Here is a 17,491-nt window from a genome sequence, read left to right as displayed (position 1 = left end):
TCCAATTACCTCTCCCAGCACTTCCGTCAAACAGCGAGCCTAGGCCTTTTAGAAGCCAAGGGTACCAGCAGGCTGGATGTGGAGGTACAGGCCATAAGCTCAACTCTCAGAAGTGTATATGCATGGGAGGCAGATGTCGGCTACCCTCTCGTACATGGGATTTGGAACCTAGCTACACTCTGGTTGAGGAAAGCCGTAGGAAATCGCTGTATTCAACTCAGATACACGGGAGTTCAGGCCCAGTGCTCACACATGCTTTTCCCGCAACCTCTCCCAGCCACTAACATTAGGATGTTAGCAGCTACTCCTAGAGTCAGGCAGCATGCGGGAGGGTTCTGCCCTGTCCTCAGATCTCTCAGGGAAGCATGTCTTGAAGCCAGCTAGCTGTCAACTAGCTGCATTCCTATGGCAGTGAGAAGGTAGCAGTATTCTGAGTCAGGAGGTTCCAAGATTACCAGTCGACTGCACCTGGGGATACCCTGCAGGTGTGCATTGTTACCCTGCGTCTCAGAAGCCTCTGGCAAACGTCTCTGCTGAAGACCTGCGAAACTCACTCTGCAGGCAGTGTGGACTGTGAGGGACTGAGGCTGAGCTCAACTCTCAGAAGTAAGATGGTTTTGGACAAGGCGTTCAGCTACCCTCTCACGTATGGAACTTAGTATGTAGCACCAGTCTACCACAGGAATTACTAGGAAATCGCTGAACTGAGCTTGGAGGCACTAGTCTTGTGTGCCGGGTGATTCCAATTACCTCTCCCAGCACTTCCGTCAAACAGCGAGCCTAGGCCTTTTAGAAGCCAAGGGTACCAGCAGGCTGGATGTGGAGGTACAGGCCATAAGCTCAACTCTCAAAGTGTGTATGCATGGGAGGCAGATGTCTGCTACCCACTCGGACATGGGAGTTGGAACCTAGCTACACTGTGATTGAAGAAGGCCATTGGAAATCGCTGTATTCAACTCAGATACACGGGAGTTCAGGCCCAGTGCTCACACATGCTTTTCCCGCAACCTCTCCCAGCCACTAACATTAGGATGTTAGCAGCTACTCCTACAGTCAGGCAGCATGCGGGAGGGTTCTGCCCTGTCCTCAGCTCTCACAGGGAAGCATGTCTTGAAGCCAGCTGTCAACTAGCTGCATTCCTATGGCAGTGAGAAGGTAGCAGTACTCTGAGTCAGGAGGTTCCAAGATTACCACTCTACTGCACCTGGAGATACCCTCCAGGTCTGCATTGTTAACTTGTACTCAGAAGCCTCTGGCAATCGTCCTGGTGAAGACGTGTGAAACTCACTCTGCAGGCAGTGTGGAAGTGTGAGGGACTGAGGGTGTGCTCAACTCTCAGAAGTAAGATGCTTTTGGACAAGGCGTTCAGCTACCTTCTCACATATGGAACTTAGTATGTAGCACCTGTCTACCACAAGAATTACTGGGAAATCGTGAATTGAGCTTGGAGGCACTCGTCTTGTGTGCCGGGAGATTCCAATTACCTCTCCCAGCACTTCCGTCAAACAGCGAGCCTAGGCCTTTTAGAAGCCAAGGGTACCAGCAGGCTGGCTGTGGAGGTACAGGCCATAAGCTCAACTCTCAGAAGTGTGTATGCATGGGAGGCAGATGTCTGCTACCCGCTCGTACATGGGATTTGGAACCTAGCTACACTCTGGTTGAGGAAAGCCGTTGGAAATCGCTGTATTCAACTCAGGTACACGGGAGTTCAGGCCCAGTGCTCACACATGCTTTTCCCGAAACCTCTCCCAGCCACTAACATAAGGATGTTAGCAGCTACTCCTACAGTCAGGCAGCATGCGGGAGGGTTCTGCCCTGTCCTCAGCTCTCACAAGGAAGCATGTCTTGAAGCCAGCTGTCAACTAGCTGCATTCCTATGGCAGTGAGAAGGTAGCAGTATTCTGAGTCAGGAGGTTCCAAGAATACCAGTCGACTGCACCTGGGGATACCCTCCAGGTCTGCATTGTTACCCTGCGTCTCAGAAGCCTCTGGCAAACGTCTCTGCTGAAGACCTGCGAAACTCACTCTGCAGGCAGTGTGGAACTGTGAGGGACTGAGGCTGAGCTCAACTCTCAGTAGTAAGATGGTTTTGGACAAGGCGTTCAGCAACCCTCTCACGTATGGAACTTAGCATGTAGCACCAGTCTACCACAGGAATTACTAGGAAATTGCTGAACTGAGCTTGGAGGCACTAGTCTTGTGTGCCGGGTGATTCCAATTACCTCTCCCAGCACTTCCGTCAAACAGCGAGCCTAGGCCTTTTAGAAGCCAAGGGTACCAGCAGGCTGGATGTGGAGGTACAGGCCATAAGCTCAACTCTCAGAAGTGTGTATGCATGGGAGGCAGATGTCTGCTACCCACTCGACATGGGTGTTGGAACCTAGCTACACTGTGATTGAAGAAGGCCATTGGAAATCGCTGTATTCAACTCAGATACACGGGAGTTCAGGCCCAGTGCTCACACATGCTTTTCCCGCAACCTCTCCCAGCCACTAACATTAGGATGTTAGCAGCTACTCCTACAGTCAGGCAGGATGCGGGAGGGTTCTGCCCTGTCCTCAGCTCTCACAGGGAAGCATGTCTTGAAGCCAGCTGTCAACTAGCTGCATTCCTATGGCAGTGAGAAGGTAGCAGTACTCTGAGTCAGGAGGTTCCAAGATTACCACTCTACTGCACCTGGAGATACCCTCCAGGTCTGCATTGTTAACTTGTACTCAGAAGCCTCTGGCAATCGTCTCTGGTGAAGACGTGTGAAACTCACTCTGCAGGCAGTGTGGAACTGTGAGGGACTGAGGGTGTGCTCAACTCTCAGAAGTGAGATGCTTTTGGACAAGGCGTTCAGCTACCTTCTCACATATGGAACTTAGTATGTAGCACCTGTCTACCACAAGAATTACTGGGAAATCGTGAATTGAGCTTGGAGGCACTCGTCTTGTGTGCCGGGAGATTCCAATTACCTCTCCCAGCACTTCCGTCAAACAGCGAGCCTAGGCCTTTTAGAAGCCAAGGGTACCAGCAGGCTGGCTGTGGAGGTACAGGCCATAAGCTCAACTCTCAGAAGTGTGTATGCATGGGAGGCAGATGTCTGCTACCCGCTCGTACATGGGATTTGGAACCTAGCTACACTCTGGTTGAGGAAAGCCGTTGGAAATCGCTGTATTCAACTCAGATACACGGGAGTTCAGGCCCAGTGCTCACACATGCTTTTCCCGCAACCTCTCCCAGCCACTAACATAAGGATGTTAGCAGCTACTCCTACAGTCAGGCAGCATGCGGGAGGGTTCTGCCCTGTCCTCAGCTCTCACAGGGAAGCATGTCTTGAAGCCAGCTGTCAACTAGCTGCATTCCTATGGCAGTGAGAAGGTAGCAGTATTCTGAGTCAGGAGGTTCCAAGATTACCAGTCGACTGCACCTGGGGATACCCTCCAGGTCTGCATTGTTACCCTGCGTCTCAGAAGCCTCTGGCAAACGTCTCTGCTGAAGACCTGCGAAACTCACTCTGCAGGCAGTGTGGAACTGTGAGGGACTGAGGCTGAGCTCAACTCTCCGATGTAAGATGGTTTTGGACAAGGCGTTCAGCTACCCTCTCACGTATGGAACTTAGTATGGAGCACCAGTCTACCACAGGAATTACTAGGAAATCGCTGAACTGAGCTTGGAGGCACTAGTCTTGTGTGCCGGGTGATTCCAATTACCTCTCCCAGCACTTCCGTCAAACAGCGAGCCTAGGCCTTTTAGAAGCCAAGGGTACCAGCAGGCTGGATGTGGAGGTACAGGCCATAAGCTCAACTCTCAGAAGTGTGTATGCATGGGAGGCAGATGTCTGCTACCCACTCGGCATGGGAGTTGGAAGCTAGCTACACTGTGATTGAAGAAGGCCATTGGAAATCGCTGTATTCAACTCAGATACACGGGAGTTCACGCCCAGTGCTCACACATGCTTTTCCCGCAACCTCTCCCAGCCACTAACATTACGATGTTAGCAGCTACTCCTACAGTCAGGCAGGATGCGGGAGGGTTCTGCCCTGTCCTCAGCTCTCACAGGGAAGCATGTCTCGAAGCCATCTGTCAACTAGCTGCATTCCTATGGCAGTGAGAAGGTAGCAGTACTCTGAGTCAGGAGGTTCCAAGATTACCACTCTACTGCACCTGGAGATACCCTCCAGGTCTGCATTGTTAACTTGTACTCAGAAGCCTCTGCCAATCGTCTCTGGTGAAGACGTGTGAAACTCACTCTGCAGGCAGTGTGGAAGTGTGAGGGACTGAGGGTGTGCTCAACTCTCAGAAGTAAGATGCTTTTGGACAAGGCGTTCAGCTACCTTCTCACATATGCAACTTAGTATGTAGCACCTGTCTACCACAAGAATTACTGGGAAATCGTGAATTGAGCTTGGAGGCACTCGTCTTGTGTGCCGGGAGATTCCAATTACCTCTCCCAGCACTTCCGTCAAACAGCGAGCCTAGGCGTTTTAGAAGCCAAGGGTACCAGCAGGCTGGATGTGGAGGTACAGGCCATAAGCTCAACTCTCAGAAGTGTGTATGCATGGGAGGCAGATGTCTGCTACCCGCTCGTACATGGGATTTGGAACCTAGCTACACTCTGGTTGAGGAAAGCCGTTGGAAATCGCTGTATTCAACTCAGGTACACGGGAGTTCAGGCCCAGTGCTCACACATGCTTTTCCCGAAACCTCTCCCAGCCACTAACATAAGGATGTTAGCAGCTACTCCTACAGTCAGGCAGCATGCGGGAGGGTTCTGCCCTGTCCTCAGCTCTCACAGGGAAGCATGTCTTGAAGCCAGCTGTCAACTAGCTGCATTCCTATGGCAGTGAGATGGTAGCAGTATTCTGTGTCAGGAGGTTCCAAGATTACCAGTCGACTGCACCTGGGGATACCCTCCAGGTCTGCATTGTTACCCTGCGTCTCAGAAGCCTCTGGGAAAAGTCTCTGCTGAAGACCTGCGAAACTCACTCTGCAGGCAGTGTGGAACTGTGAGGGACTGAGGCTGAGCTCAACTCTCCGAAGTAAGATGGTTTGGACAAGGCGTTCAGCTACCCTCTCACGTATGGAACTTAGTATGTAGCACCAGTCTACCACAGGAATTACTAGGAAATCGCTGAACTGAGCTTGGAGGCACTAGTCTTGTGTGCCGGGTGATTCCAATTACCTCTCCCAGCACTTCCGTCAAACAGCGAGCCTAGGCCTTTTAGAAGCCAAGGGTACCAGCAGGCTGGCTGTGGAGGTACAGGCCATAAGCTCAACTCTCAGAAGTGTGTATGCATGGGAGGCTGATGTCTGCTACCCACTCGGACATGGGAGTTGGAACCTAGCTACACTGTGATTGAAGAAGGCCATTGGAAATCGCTGTATTCAACTCAGATACACGGGAGTTCAGGCCCAGTGCTCACACATGTTTTTCCCGCAACCTCTCCCAGCCACTAACATTAGGATGTTAGCAGCTACTCCTACAGTCAGGCAGGATGCGGGAGGCTTCTGCCCTGTCCTCAGCTCTCACAGGGAAGCATGTCTTGAAGCCAGCTGTCAACTAGCTGCATTCCTATGGCAGTGAGAAGGTAGCAGTACTCTGAGTCAGGAGGTTCCAAGATTACCACTCTACTGCACCTGGAGATACCCTCCAGGTCTGCATTGTTAACTTGTACTCAGAAGCCTCTGGCAATCGTCTCTGGTGAAGACGTGTGAAACTCACTCTGCAGGCAGTGTGGAACTGTGAGGGACTGAAGGTGTGCTCAACTCTCAGAAGTAAGATGCTTTTGGACAAGGCGTTCAGCTACCATCTCACATATGGAACATAGTATGTAGCACCTGTCTACCACAAGAATTACTGGAAAATCGTGAATTGAGCTTGGAGGCACTCGTCTTGTGTGCCGGGATATTCCAATTACCTCTCCCAGCACTTCCGTCAACAGCGAGCCTAGGACTTTTAGAAGCCAAGGGTACCAGCAGGCTGGCTGTGGAGGTACAGGCCATAAGCTCAACTCTCAGAAGTGTGTATGCATGGGAGGCAGATGTCTGCTACCCGCTCGTACATGGGATTTGGAACCTAGCTACACTCTGGTTGAGGAAAACCGTTGGAAATCGCTGTATTCAACTCAGATACACGGGAGTTCAGGCCCAGTGCTCACACATGCTTTTCCCGCAACCTCTCCCAGCCACTAACATTAGGATGTTAGCAGCTACTCCTACAGTCAGGCAGGATGCGGGAGGGTTCTGCCCTGTCCTCAGCTCTCACAGGGAAGCATGTCTTGAAGCCAGCTGTCAACTAGCTGCATTCCTATGGCAGTGAGAAGGTAGCAGTACTCTGAGTCAGGAGGTTCCAAGATTACCACTCTACTGCACCTGGAGATACCCTCCAGGTCTGCATTGTTAACTTGTACTCAGAAGCCTCTGGCAATCGTCTCTGGTGAAGACGTGTGAAACTCACTCTGCAGGCAGTGTGGAAGTGTGAGGGACTGAGGGTGTGCTCAACTCTCAGAAGTAAGATGCTTTTGGACAAGGCGTTCAGCTACCTTCTCACATATGGAACTTAGTATGTAGCACCTGTCTACCACAAGAATTACTGGGAAATCGTGAATTGAGCTTGGAGGCACTCGTCTTGTGTGCCGGGAGATTCCAATTACCTCTCCCAGCACTTCCGTCAAACAGCGAGCCTAGGCCTTTTAGAAGCCAAGGGTACCAGCAGACTGGATGTGGAGGTACAGGCCATAAGCTCAACTCTCAGAAGTGTGTATGCATATGAGGCAGATGTCTTCTACCCGCTCGTACATGGGATTTGGAACCTAGCTACACTCTGGTTGAGGAAAGCCGTTGGAAATCGCTGTATTCAACTCAGATACACGGGAGTTCAGGCCCAGTGCTCACACATGCTTTTCCCGCAACATCTCCCAGCCACTAACATTAGGATGTTAGCAGCTACTCCTACAGTCAGGCAGCATGCGGGAGGGTTCTGCCCTGTCCTCAGCTCTCTCAGGGAAGCATGTCTTGAAGCCAGCTAGCTGTCAACTAGCTGCATTCCTATGGCAGTGAGAAGGTAGCAGTACTCTGAGTCAGGAGGTTCCAAGATTACCACTCTACTGCACCTGGAGATACCCTCCAGGTCTGCATTGTTAACTTGTACTCAGAAGCCTCTGGCAATCGTCTCTCGTGAAGACGTGTGAAACTCACTCTGCAGGCAGTGTGGAAGTGTGAGGGACTGAGGGTGTGCTCAACTCTCAGAAGTAAGATGCTTTTGGACAAGGCGTTCAGCTACCCTCTCACGTATGGAACTTAGTATGTAGCACCAGTCTACCACAGGAATTACTAGGAAATCGCTGAACTGAGCTTGGAGGCACTAGTCTTGTGTGCCGGGTGATTCCAATTACCTCTCCCAGCACTTTCGCCAAACAGCGAGCCTAGGCCTTTTAGAAGCCAAGGGTACCAGCAGGCTGGACGTGGAGGTACAGGCCATAAGCTCAACTCTCAGAAGTGTGTATGCATGGGAGGCAGATATCTGCTACCCGCTCGTACATGGGATTTGGAACCTAGCTACACTCTGGTTGAGGAAAGCCGTTGGAAATCGCTGTATTCAACTCAGATACACGGGAGTTCAGGCCCAGTGCTCACACATGCTTTTCCCGCAACCTCTCCCAGCCACTAACATAAGGATGTTAGCAGCTACTCCTACAGTCAGGCAGCATGCGGGAGGGTTCTGCCCTGTCCTCAGCTCTCACAGGGAAGCATGTCTTGAAGCCAGCTGTCAACTAGCTTCATTCCTATGGCAGTGAGAAGGTAGCAGTATTCTGAGTCAGGAGGTTCCAAGATTACCAGTCGACTGCACCTGGGGATACCCTCCAGGTCTGCATTGTTACCCTGCGTCTCAGAAGCCTCTGGCAAACGTCTCTGCTGAAGACCTGCGAAACTCACTCTGCAGGCAGTGTGGAACTGTGAGGGACTGAGGCTGAGCTCAACTCTCAGAAGTAAGATGGTTTTGGACAAGGCGTTCAGCTACCCTCTCACGTATGGAACTTAGTATGTAGCACCAGTCTACCACAGGAATTACTAGGAAATCGCTGAACTGAGCTTGGAGGCACTAGTCTTGTGTGCCGGGTGATTCCAATTACCTCTCCCAGCACTTCCGTCAAACAGCGAGCCTAGGCCTTTTAGAAGCCAAGGGTACCAGCATGCTGGATGTGGAGGTACAGGCCATAAGCTCAACTCTCAGAAGTGTGTATGCATGGGAGGCAGATGTCTGCTACCCGCTCGACATGGGATTTGGAACCTAGTTACACTCTGGTTGAGGAAAGTCGTTGGAAATGGCTGTATTCAACTCAGATACACGGGAGTTCAGGCCCAGTGCTCAGACATGCTTTTCCCGCAACCTCTCCCAGCCACTAACATAAGGATGTTAGCAGCTACTCCTACAGTCAGGCAGGATGCGGGAGGGTTCTGCCCTGTCCTCAGCTCTCACAGGGAAGCATGTCTTGAAGCCAGCTGTCAACTAGCTGCATTCCTTTGGCAGTGAGAAGGTAGCAGTATTCTGAGTCAGGAGGTTCCAAGATTACCAGTCGCCTGCACCTGGGGATACCCTCCAGGTCTGCATTGTTACCCTGCGTCTCAGAAGCCTCTGGCAAACGTCTCTGCTGAAGACCTGCGAAACTCACTCTGCAGGCAGTGTGGAACTGTGAGGGACTGAGGCTGAGCTCAACTCTCAGAAGTAAGATGGTTTTGGACAAGGCGTTCAGCTACCCTCTCACGTATGGAACTTAGTATGTAGCACCAGTCTACCACAGGAATTACTAGGATATCGCTGAACTGAGCTTGGAGGCACTAGTCTTGTGTGCCGGGTGATTCTAATTACCTCTCCCAGCACTTCCGTCAAACAGCGAGCCTAGGCCTTTTAGAAGCCAAGGGTACCAGCAGGCTGGATGTGGAGGTACAGGCCATAAGCTCAACTCTCAGAAGTGTGTATGCATGGGAGGCAGATGTCTGCTACCCACTCGGACATGGGAGTTGGAACCTAGCTACACTGTGATTGAAGAAGGCCATTGGAAATCGCTGTATTCAACTCAGATACACGGGAGTTCAGGCCCAGTGCTCACACATGCTTTTCCGCAACCTCTCCCAGCCACTAACATAAGGATGTTAGCAGCTATCCTACAGTCAGGCAGGATGCGGGAGGGTTCTGCCCTGTCCTCAGCTCCCTCAGGGAAGCATGTCTTGAAGCCAGCTAGCTGTCCACTAGCTGCATTCCTATGGCAGTGAGAAGGTAGCAGTATTCTGAGTCAGGAGGTTCCAAGATTACTAGTCGACGGCACTTGGGGATACCCTCCAGGTCTGCATTGTTCCCCTGCGTCTCAGAAGTCTCTGGCAAACGTCTCTGCTGAAGACCTGCGAAACTCACTCTGCAGGCAGTGTGGAACTGTGAGGGACTGAGGCTGAGCTCAACTCTCCGAAGTAAGATGGTTTTGGACAAGGCGTTCAGCTACCCTCTCACGTATGGAACTTAGTATGTAGCACCAGTCTACCACAGGAATTCCTAGGAAATCGCTGAACTGAGCTTGGAGGCACTAGACTTGTGTGCCGGGTGATTCCAATTACCTCTCCCAGCACTTCCGTCAAACAGTGAGCCTAGGCCTTTTAGAAACCAAGGGTACCAGCATGCTGGATGTGGAGGTACAGGCCATAAGCTCAACTCTCAGAAGTGTGTATGCATGGGAGGCAGATGTCTGCTACCCGCTCGACATGGGATTTGGAACCTAGTTACACTCTGGATGAGGAAAGTCGTTGGAAATGGCTGTATTCAACTCAAATACACGGGAGTTCAGGCCCAGTGCTCACACATGCTTTTCCCGCAACCTCTCCCAGCCACTAACATAAGGATGTTAGCAGCTACTCCTACAGTCAGGCAGCATGCGGGAGGGTTCTGCCCTGTCCTCAGCTCTCACATGGAAGCATGTCTTGAAACCAGCTGTCAACTAGCTGCATTCCTATGGCAGTGAGAAGGTAGCAGTATTCTGAGTCAGGAGGTTCCAAGATTACCAGTCGCCTGCACCTGGGGATACCCTCCAGGTCTGCATTGTTACCCTGCGTCTCAGAAGCCTCTGGCAAACGTCTCTGCTGAAGACCTGCGAAACTCACTCTGCAGGCAGTGTGGAACTGTGAGGGACTGAGTCTGAGCTCAACTCTCAGAAGTAAGATGGTTTTGGACAAGGCGTTCAGCTACCCTCTCACTTATGGAACTTAGTATGTAGCACCAGTCTACCACAGGAATTACTAGGAAATCGCTGAACTGAGCTTGGAGGCACTAGTCTTGTGTGCCGGGTGATTCCAATTACCTCTCCCAGCACTTCCGTCAAACAGCGAGCCTAGGCCTTTTAGAAGCCAAGGGTACCAGCAGGCTGGATGTGGAGGTACAGGCCATAAGCTCAACTCTCAGAAGTGTGTATGCATGGGAGGCAGATGTCTGCTACCCACTCGGACATGGGAGTTGGAACCTAGCTACACTGTGATTGAAGAAGGCCATTGGAAATCGCTGTATTCAACTCAGATACACGGGAGTTCAGGCCCAGTGCTCACACATGCTTTTCCTGCAACCTCTCCCAGCCACTAACATAAGGATGTTAGCAGCTATCCTACAGTCAGGCAGGATGCGGGAGGGTTCTGCCCTGTCCTCAGCTCCCTCAGGGAAGCATGTCTTGAAGCCAGCTAGCTGTCCACTAGCTGCATTCCTATGGCAGTAAGAAGGTAACAGTATTCTGAGTCAGGAGGTTCCAAGATTACTAGTCGACTGCACTTGGATACCCTCCAGGTCTGCATTGTTACCCTGTGTCTCAGAAGCCTCTGGCAAACGTCTCTGCTGAAGACCTGCGAAACTCACTCTGCAGGCAGTGTGGAACTGTGAGGGACTGAGGCTGAGCTCAACTCTCAGAAGTAAGATGGTTTTGGACAAGGCGTTCAGCTACCCTCTCACGTATGGAACTTAGTATGTAGCACCAGTCTACCACAGGAATTACTAGGAAATCGCTGAACTGAGCTTGGAGGCACTAGACTTGTGTGCCGGGTGATTCCAATTACCTCTCCCAGCACTTCCGTCAAACAGTGAGCCTAGGCCTTTTAGAAGCCAAGGGTACCAGCATGCTGGATGTGGAGGTACAGGCCATAAGCTCAACTCTCAGAAGTGTGTATGCATGGGAGGCAGATGTCTGCTACCCGCTCGACATGGGATTTGGAACCTAGTTACACTCTGGTTGAGGAAAGTCGTTGGAAATGGCTGTATTCAACTCAGATACACGGGAGTTCAGGCCCAGTGCTCAAACATGCTTTTCCCGCAACCTCTCCCAGCCACTAACATTAGGATGTTAGCAGCTACTCCTACAGTCAGGCAGCATGCGGGAGGGTTCTGCCCTGTCCTCAGCTCTCACAGGGAAGCATGTCTTGAAGCCAGCTGTCAACTAGCTGCATTCCTATGGCAGTGAGAAGGTAGCAGTATTCTGAGTCAGGAGGTTCCAAGATTACCAGTCGCCTGCACCTGGGGATACCCTCCAGGTCTGCATTGTTACCCTGCGTCTCAGAAGCCTCTGGCAAACGTCTCTGCTGAAGACCTGCGAAACTCACTCTGCAGGCAGTGTGGAACTGTGAGGGACTGAGGCTGAGCTCAACTCTCAGAAGTAAGATGGTTTTGGACAAGGCGTTCAGCTACCCTCTCACGTATGGAACTTAGTATGTAGCACCAGTCTACCACAGGAATTACTAGGATATCGCTGAACTGAGCTTGGAGGCACTAGTCTTGTGTGCCGGGTGATTCTAATTACCTCTCCCAGCACTTCCGTCAAACAGCGAGCCTAGGCCTTTTAGAAGCCAAGGGTACCAGCAGGCTGGATGTGGAGGTACAGGCCATAAGCTCAACTCTCAGAAGTGTGTATGCATGGGAGGCAGATGTCTGCTACCCACTCGGACATGGGAGTTGGAACCTAGCTACACTGTGATTGAAGAAGGCCATTGGAAATCGCTGTATTCAACTCAGTTACACGGGAGTTCAGGCCCAGTGCTCACACATGCTTTTCCCGCAACCTCTCCCAGCCACTAACATAAGGATGTTAGCAGCTATCCTACAGTCAGGCAGGATGCGGGAGGGTTCTGCCCTGTCCTCAGCTCCCTCAGGGAAGCATGTCTTGAAGCCAGCTAGCTGTCCACTAGCTGCATTCCTATGGCAGTGAGAAGGTAGCAGTATTCTGAGTCAGGAGGTTCCAAGATTACTAGTCGACGGCACTTGGGGATACCCTCCAGGTCTGCATTGTTCCCCTGCGTCTCAGAAGTCTCTGGCAAACGTCTCTGCTGAAGACCTGCGAAACTCACTCTGCAGGCAGTGTGGAACTGTGAGGGACTGAGGCTGAGCTCAACTCTCCGAAGTAAGATGGTTTTGGACAAGGCGTTCAGCTACCCTCTCACGTATGGAACTTAGTATGTAGCACCAGTCTACCACAGGAATTCCTAGGAAATCGCTGAACTGAGCTTGGAGGCACTAGACTTGTGTGCCGGGTGATTCCAATTACCTCTCCCAGCACTTCCGTCAAACAGTGAGCCTAGGCCTTTTAGAAACCAAGGGTACCAGCATGCTGGATGTGGAGGTACAGGCCATAAGCTCAACTCTCAGAAGTGTGTATGCATGGGAGGCAGATGTCTGCTACCCGCTCGACATGGGATTTGGAACCTAGTTACACTCTGGTTGAGGAAAGTCGTTGGAAATGGCTGTATTCAACTCAGATACACGGGAGTTCAGGCCCAGTGCTCACACATGCTTTTCCCGCAACCTCTCCCAGCCACTAACATAAGGATGTTAGCAGCTACTCCTACAGTCAGGCAGCATGCGGGAGGGTTCTGCCCTGTCCTCAGCTCTCACATGGAAGCATGTCTTGAAACCAGCTGTCAACTAGCTGCATTCCTATGGCAGTGAGAAGGTAGCAGTATTCTGAGTCAGGAGGTTCCAAGATTACCAGTCGCCTGCACCTGGGGATAGCCTCCAGGTCTGCATTGTTACCCTGCGTCTCAGAAGCCTCTGGCAAACGTCTCTGCTGAAGACCTGCGAAACTCACTCTGCAGGCAGTGTGGAACTGTGAGGGACTGAGTCTGAGCTCAACTCTCAGAAGTAAGATGGTTTTGGACAAGGCGTTCAGCTACCCTCTCACTTATGGAACTTAGTATGTAGCACCAGTCTACCACAGGAATTACTAGGAAATCGCTGAACTGAGCTTGGAGGCACTAGTCTTGTGTGCCGGGTGATTCCAATTACCTCTCCCAGCACTTCTGTCAAACAGCGAGCCTAGGCCTTTTAGAAGCCAAGGGTACCAGCAGGCTGGATGTGGAGGTACAGGCCATAAGCTCAACTCTCAGAAGTGTGTATGCATGGGAGGCAGATGTCTGCTACCCACTCGGACATGGGAGTTGGAACCTAGCTACACTGTGATTGAAGAAGGCCATTGGAAATCGCTGTATTCAACTCAGATACACGGGAGTTCAGGCCCAGTGCTCACACATGCTTTTCCTGCAACCTCTCCCAGCCACTAACATAAGGATGTTAGCAGCTATCCTACAGTCAGGCAGGATGCGGGAGGGTTCTGCCCTGTCCTCAGCTCCCTCAGGGAAGCATGTCTTGAAGCCAGCTAGCTGTCCACTAGCTGCATTCCTATGGCAGTAAGAAGGTAGCAGTATTCTGAGTCAGGAGGTTCCAAGATTACTAGTCGACTGCACTTGGATACCCTCCAGGTCTGCATTGTTACCCTGCGTCTCAGAAGCCTCTGGCAAACGTCTCTGCTGAAGACCTGCGAAACTCACTCTGCAGGCAGTGTGGAACTGTGAGGGACTGAGGCTGAGCTCAACTCTCAGAAGTAAGATTGTTTTGGACAAGGCGTTCAGCTACCCTCTCACGTATGGAACTTAGTATGTAGCACCAGTCTACCACAGGAATTACTAGGAAATCGCTGAACTGAGCTTGGAGGCACTAGACTTGTGTGCCGGGTGATTCCAATTACCTCTCCCAGCACTTCCGTCAAACAGTGAGCCTAGGCCTTTTAGAAGCCAAGGGTACCAGCAGGCTGGATGTGGAGGTACAGGCCATAAGCTCAACTCTCAGAAGTGTGTATGCATGGGAGGCAGATGTCTGCTACACGCTCGACATGGGATTTGGAACCTAGTTACACTCTGGTTGAGGAAAGTCGTTGGAAATGGCTGTATTCAACTCAGATACACGGGAGTTCAGGCCCAGTGCTCACACATGCTTTTCCCGCAACCTCTCCCAGCCACTAACATTAGGATGTTAGCAGCTACTCCTACAGTCAGGCAGCATGCGGGAGGGTTCTGCCCTGTCCTCAGCTCTCACAGGGAAGCATGTCTTGAAGCCAGCTGTCAACTAGCTGCATTCCTATGGCAGTGAGAAGGTAGCAGTATTCTGAGTCAGGAGGTTCCAAGATTACCAGTCGCCTGCACCTGGGGATACCCTCCAGGTCTGCATTGTTACCCTGCGTCTCAGAAGCCTCTGGCAAACGTCTCTGCTGAAGACCTGCGAAACTCACTCTGCAGGCAGTGTGGAACTGTGAGGGACTGAGGCTGAGCTCTACTCTCAGAAGTAAGATGGTTTTGGACAAGGCGTTCAGCTACCCTCTCACTTATGGAACTTAGTATGTAGCACCAGTCTACCACAGGAATTACTAGGAAATCGCTGAACTGAGCTTGGAGGCACTCGTCTTGTGTGCCGGGTGATTCCAATTACCTCTCCCAGCACTTCCGTCAAACAGCGAGCCTAGGCCTTTTAGAAGCCAAGGGTACCAGCAGGCTGGATGTGGAGGTACAGGCCATAAGCTCAACTCTCAGAAGTGTGTATGCATGGGAGGCAGATGTCTGCTACTCACTCGGACATGGGAGTTGGAACCTAGCTACACTGTGATTGAAGAAGGCCATTGGAAATCGCTGTATTCAACTCAGATACACGGGAGTTCAGGCCCAGTGCTCACACATGCTTTTCCCGCAACCTCTCCCAGCCACTAACATAAGGATGTTAGCAGCTATCCTACAGTCAGGCAGGATGCGGTAGGGTTCTGCCCTGTCCTCAGGTCCCTCAGGGAAACATGTCTTGAAGCCAGCTGTCAACTAGCTGCATTCCTATGGCAGTGAGAAGGTAGCAGTACTCTGAGTCAGGAGGTTCCAAGATTACCACTCTACTGCACCTGGAGATACCCTCCAGGTCTGCATTGTTAACTTGTACTCAGAAGCCTCTGGCAATCGTCTCTGGTGAAGACGTGTGAAACTCATTCTGCAGGCAGTGTGGAAGTGTGAGGGACTGAGGGTGTGCTCAACTCTCAGAAGTAAGATGCTTTTGGACAAGGCGTTCAGCTACCTTCTCACATATGGAACTTAGTATGTAGCACCTGTCTACCACAAGAATTACTGGAAAATCGTGAATTGAGCTTGGAGGCACTCGTCTTGTGTGCCGGGTGATTCCAATTACCTCTCCCAGCACTTCCGTCAAACAGCGAGCCTAGGCCTTTTAGAAGCCAAGGGTACCAGCAGGCTGGCTGTGGAGGTACAGGCCGTAAGCTCAACTCTCAGAAGTGTGTATGCATGGGAGGCAGATGTCTGCTACCCGCTCGTACATGGGATTTGGAACCTAGCTACACTCTGGTTGAGGAAAGCCGTTGGAAATCGCTGTATTCAACTCAGATACACGGGAGTTCAGGCCCAGTGCTCACACATGCTTTTCCCGCAACCTCTCCCAGCCACTAACATAAGGATGTTAGCAGCTACTCCTACAGTGAGGCAGCATGCGGGAGGGTTCTGCCCTGTCCTCAGCTCTCACAGGGAAGCATGTCTTGAAGCCAGCTGTCAACTAGCTGCATTCCTATGGCAGTGAGAAGGTAGCAGTATTCTGAGTCAGGAGGTTCCAAGATTACCAGTCGACTGCACCTGGGGATACCCTCCAGGTCTGCATTGTTACCCTGCGTCTCAGAAGCCTCTGGCAAACGTCTCTGCTAAAGACCTGCGAAACTCACTCTGCAGGCAGTGTGGAACTGTGAGGGACTGAGGCTGAACTCAACTCTCAGAAGTAAGATGGTTTTGGACAAGGCGTTCAGCTAACCTCTCACGTATGGAACTTAGTATATAGCACCAGTCTACCACAGGAATTACTAGGAAATCGCTGAACTGAGCTTGGAGGCACTAGTCTTGTGTGCCGGGTGATTCCAATTACCTCTCCCAGCACTTGCGTCAAACAGCGAGCCTAGGCCTTTTAGAAGCCAAGGGTACCAGCAGGCTGGCTGTTGAGGTACAGGCCATAAGCTCAACTCTCAGAAGTGTGTATGCATGGGAGGCAGATGTCTGCTACCCGCTCGTACATGGGATTTGGAACCTAGCTACACTCTGGTTGAGGAAAGCCGTTGGAAATCGCTGTATTCAACTCAGATACACGGGAATTCAGGCCCAGTGCTCACACATGCTTTTCCCGCAACCTCTCCCAGCCACTAACATAAGGATGTTAGCAGCTACTCCTACAGTCAGGCAGCATGCGGGAGGGTTCTGCCCTGTCCTCAGCTCTCACAGGGAAGCATGTCTTGAAGCCAGCTGTCAACTAGCTGCATTCCTATGGCAGTGAGAAGGTAGCAGTATTCTGAGTCAGGAGGTTCCAAGATTACCAGTCGCCTGCACCTGGGGATACCCACCAGGTCTGCATTGTTACCCTGCGTCTCAGAAGCCTCTGGCAAACGTCTCTGCTGAAGACCTGCGAAACTCACTCTGCAGGCACTGTGGAACTGTGAGGGACTGAGGCTGAGCTCAACTCTCAGAAGTAAGATGGTTTTGGACAAGGCGTTCAGCTACCCTCTCACGTATGGAACTTAGTATGTAGCACCAGTCTACCACAGGAATTACTAGGAAATCGCTGAACTGAGCTTGGAGGCACTAGTCTTGTGTGCCCGGTGATTCCAATTACCTCTCCCAGCACTTCCGTCAAACAGTGAGCCTAGGCCTTTTAGAAGCCAAGGGTACCAGCAGGCTGGATGTGGAGGTACAGGCCATAAGCTCAACTCTCAGAAGTGTGTATGCATGGGAGGCAGATGTCTGCTACTCACTCGGACATGGGAGTTGGAACCTAGCTACACTGTGATTGAAGAAGGCCGTTGGAAATCGCTGAATTCAACTCAGATACACGGGAGTTCAGGCCCAGTGCTCACACATGCTTTTCCCACAACCTCTCCCAGCCACTAACATAAGGATGTTAGCAGCTATCCTACAGTCAGGCAGGATGCGGTAGGGTTCTGCCCTGTCCTCAGCTCCCTCAGGGAAGCATGTCTTGAAGCCAGCTAGCTGTCAACTAGCTGCATTCCTATGGCAGTGAGAAGGTAGCAGTATTCTGAGTCAGGAGGTTCCAAGATTACTAGTCGACTGCACTTGGGGATACCCTCCAGGTCTGCATTGTTACCCTGTGTCTCAGAAGCCTCTGGCAAACGTC

The sequence above is a fragment of the Canis aureus genome, chromosome 20, assembly GCF_053574225.1.
Source record: "Canis aureus isolate CA01 chromosome 20, VMU_Caureus_v.1.0, whole genome shotgun sequence".
NCBI lineage: Eukaryota > Metazoa > Chordata > Mammalia > Carnivora > Canidae > Canis > Canis aureus.
This window is presented reverse-complemented; position numbering follows the sequence as displayed.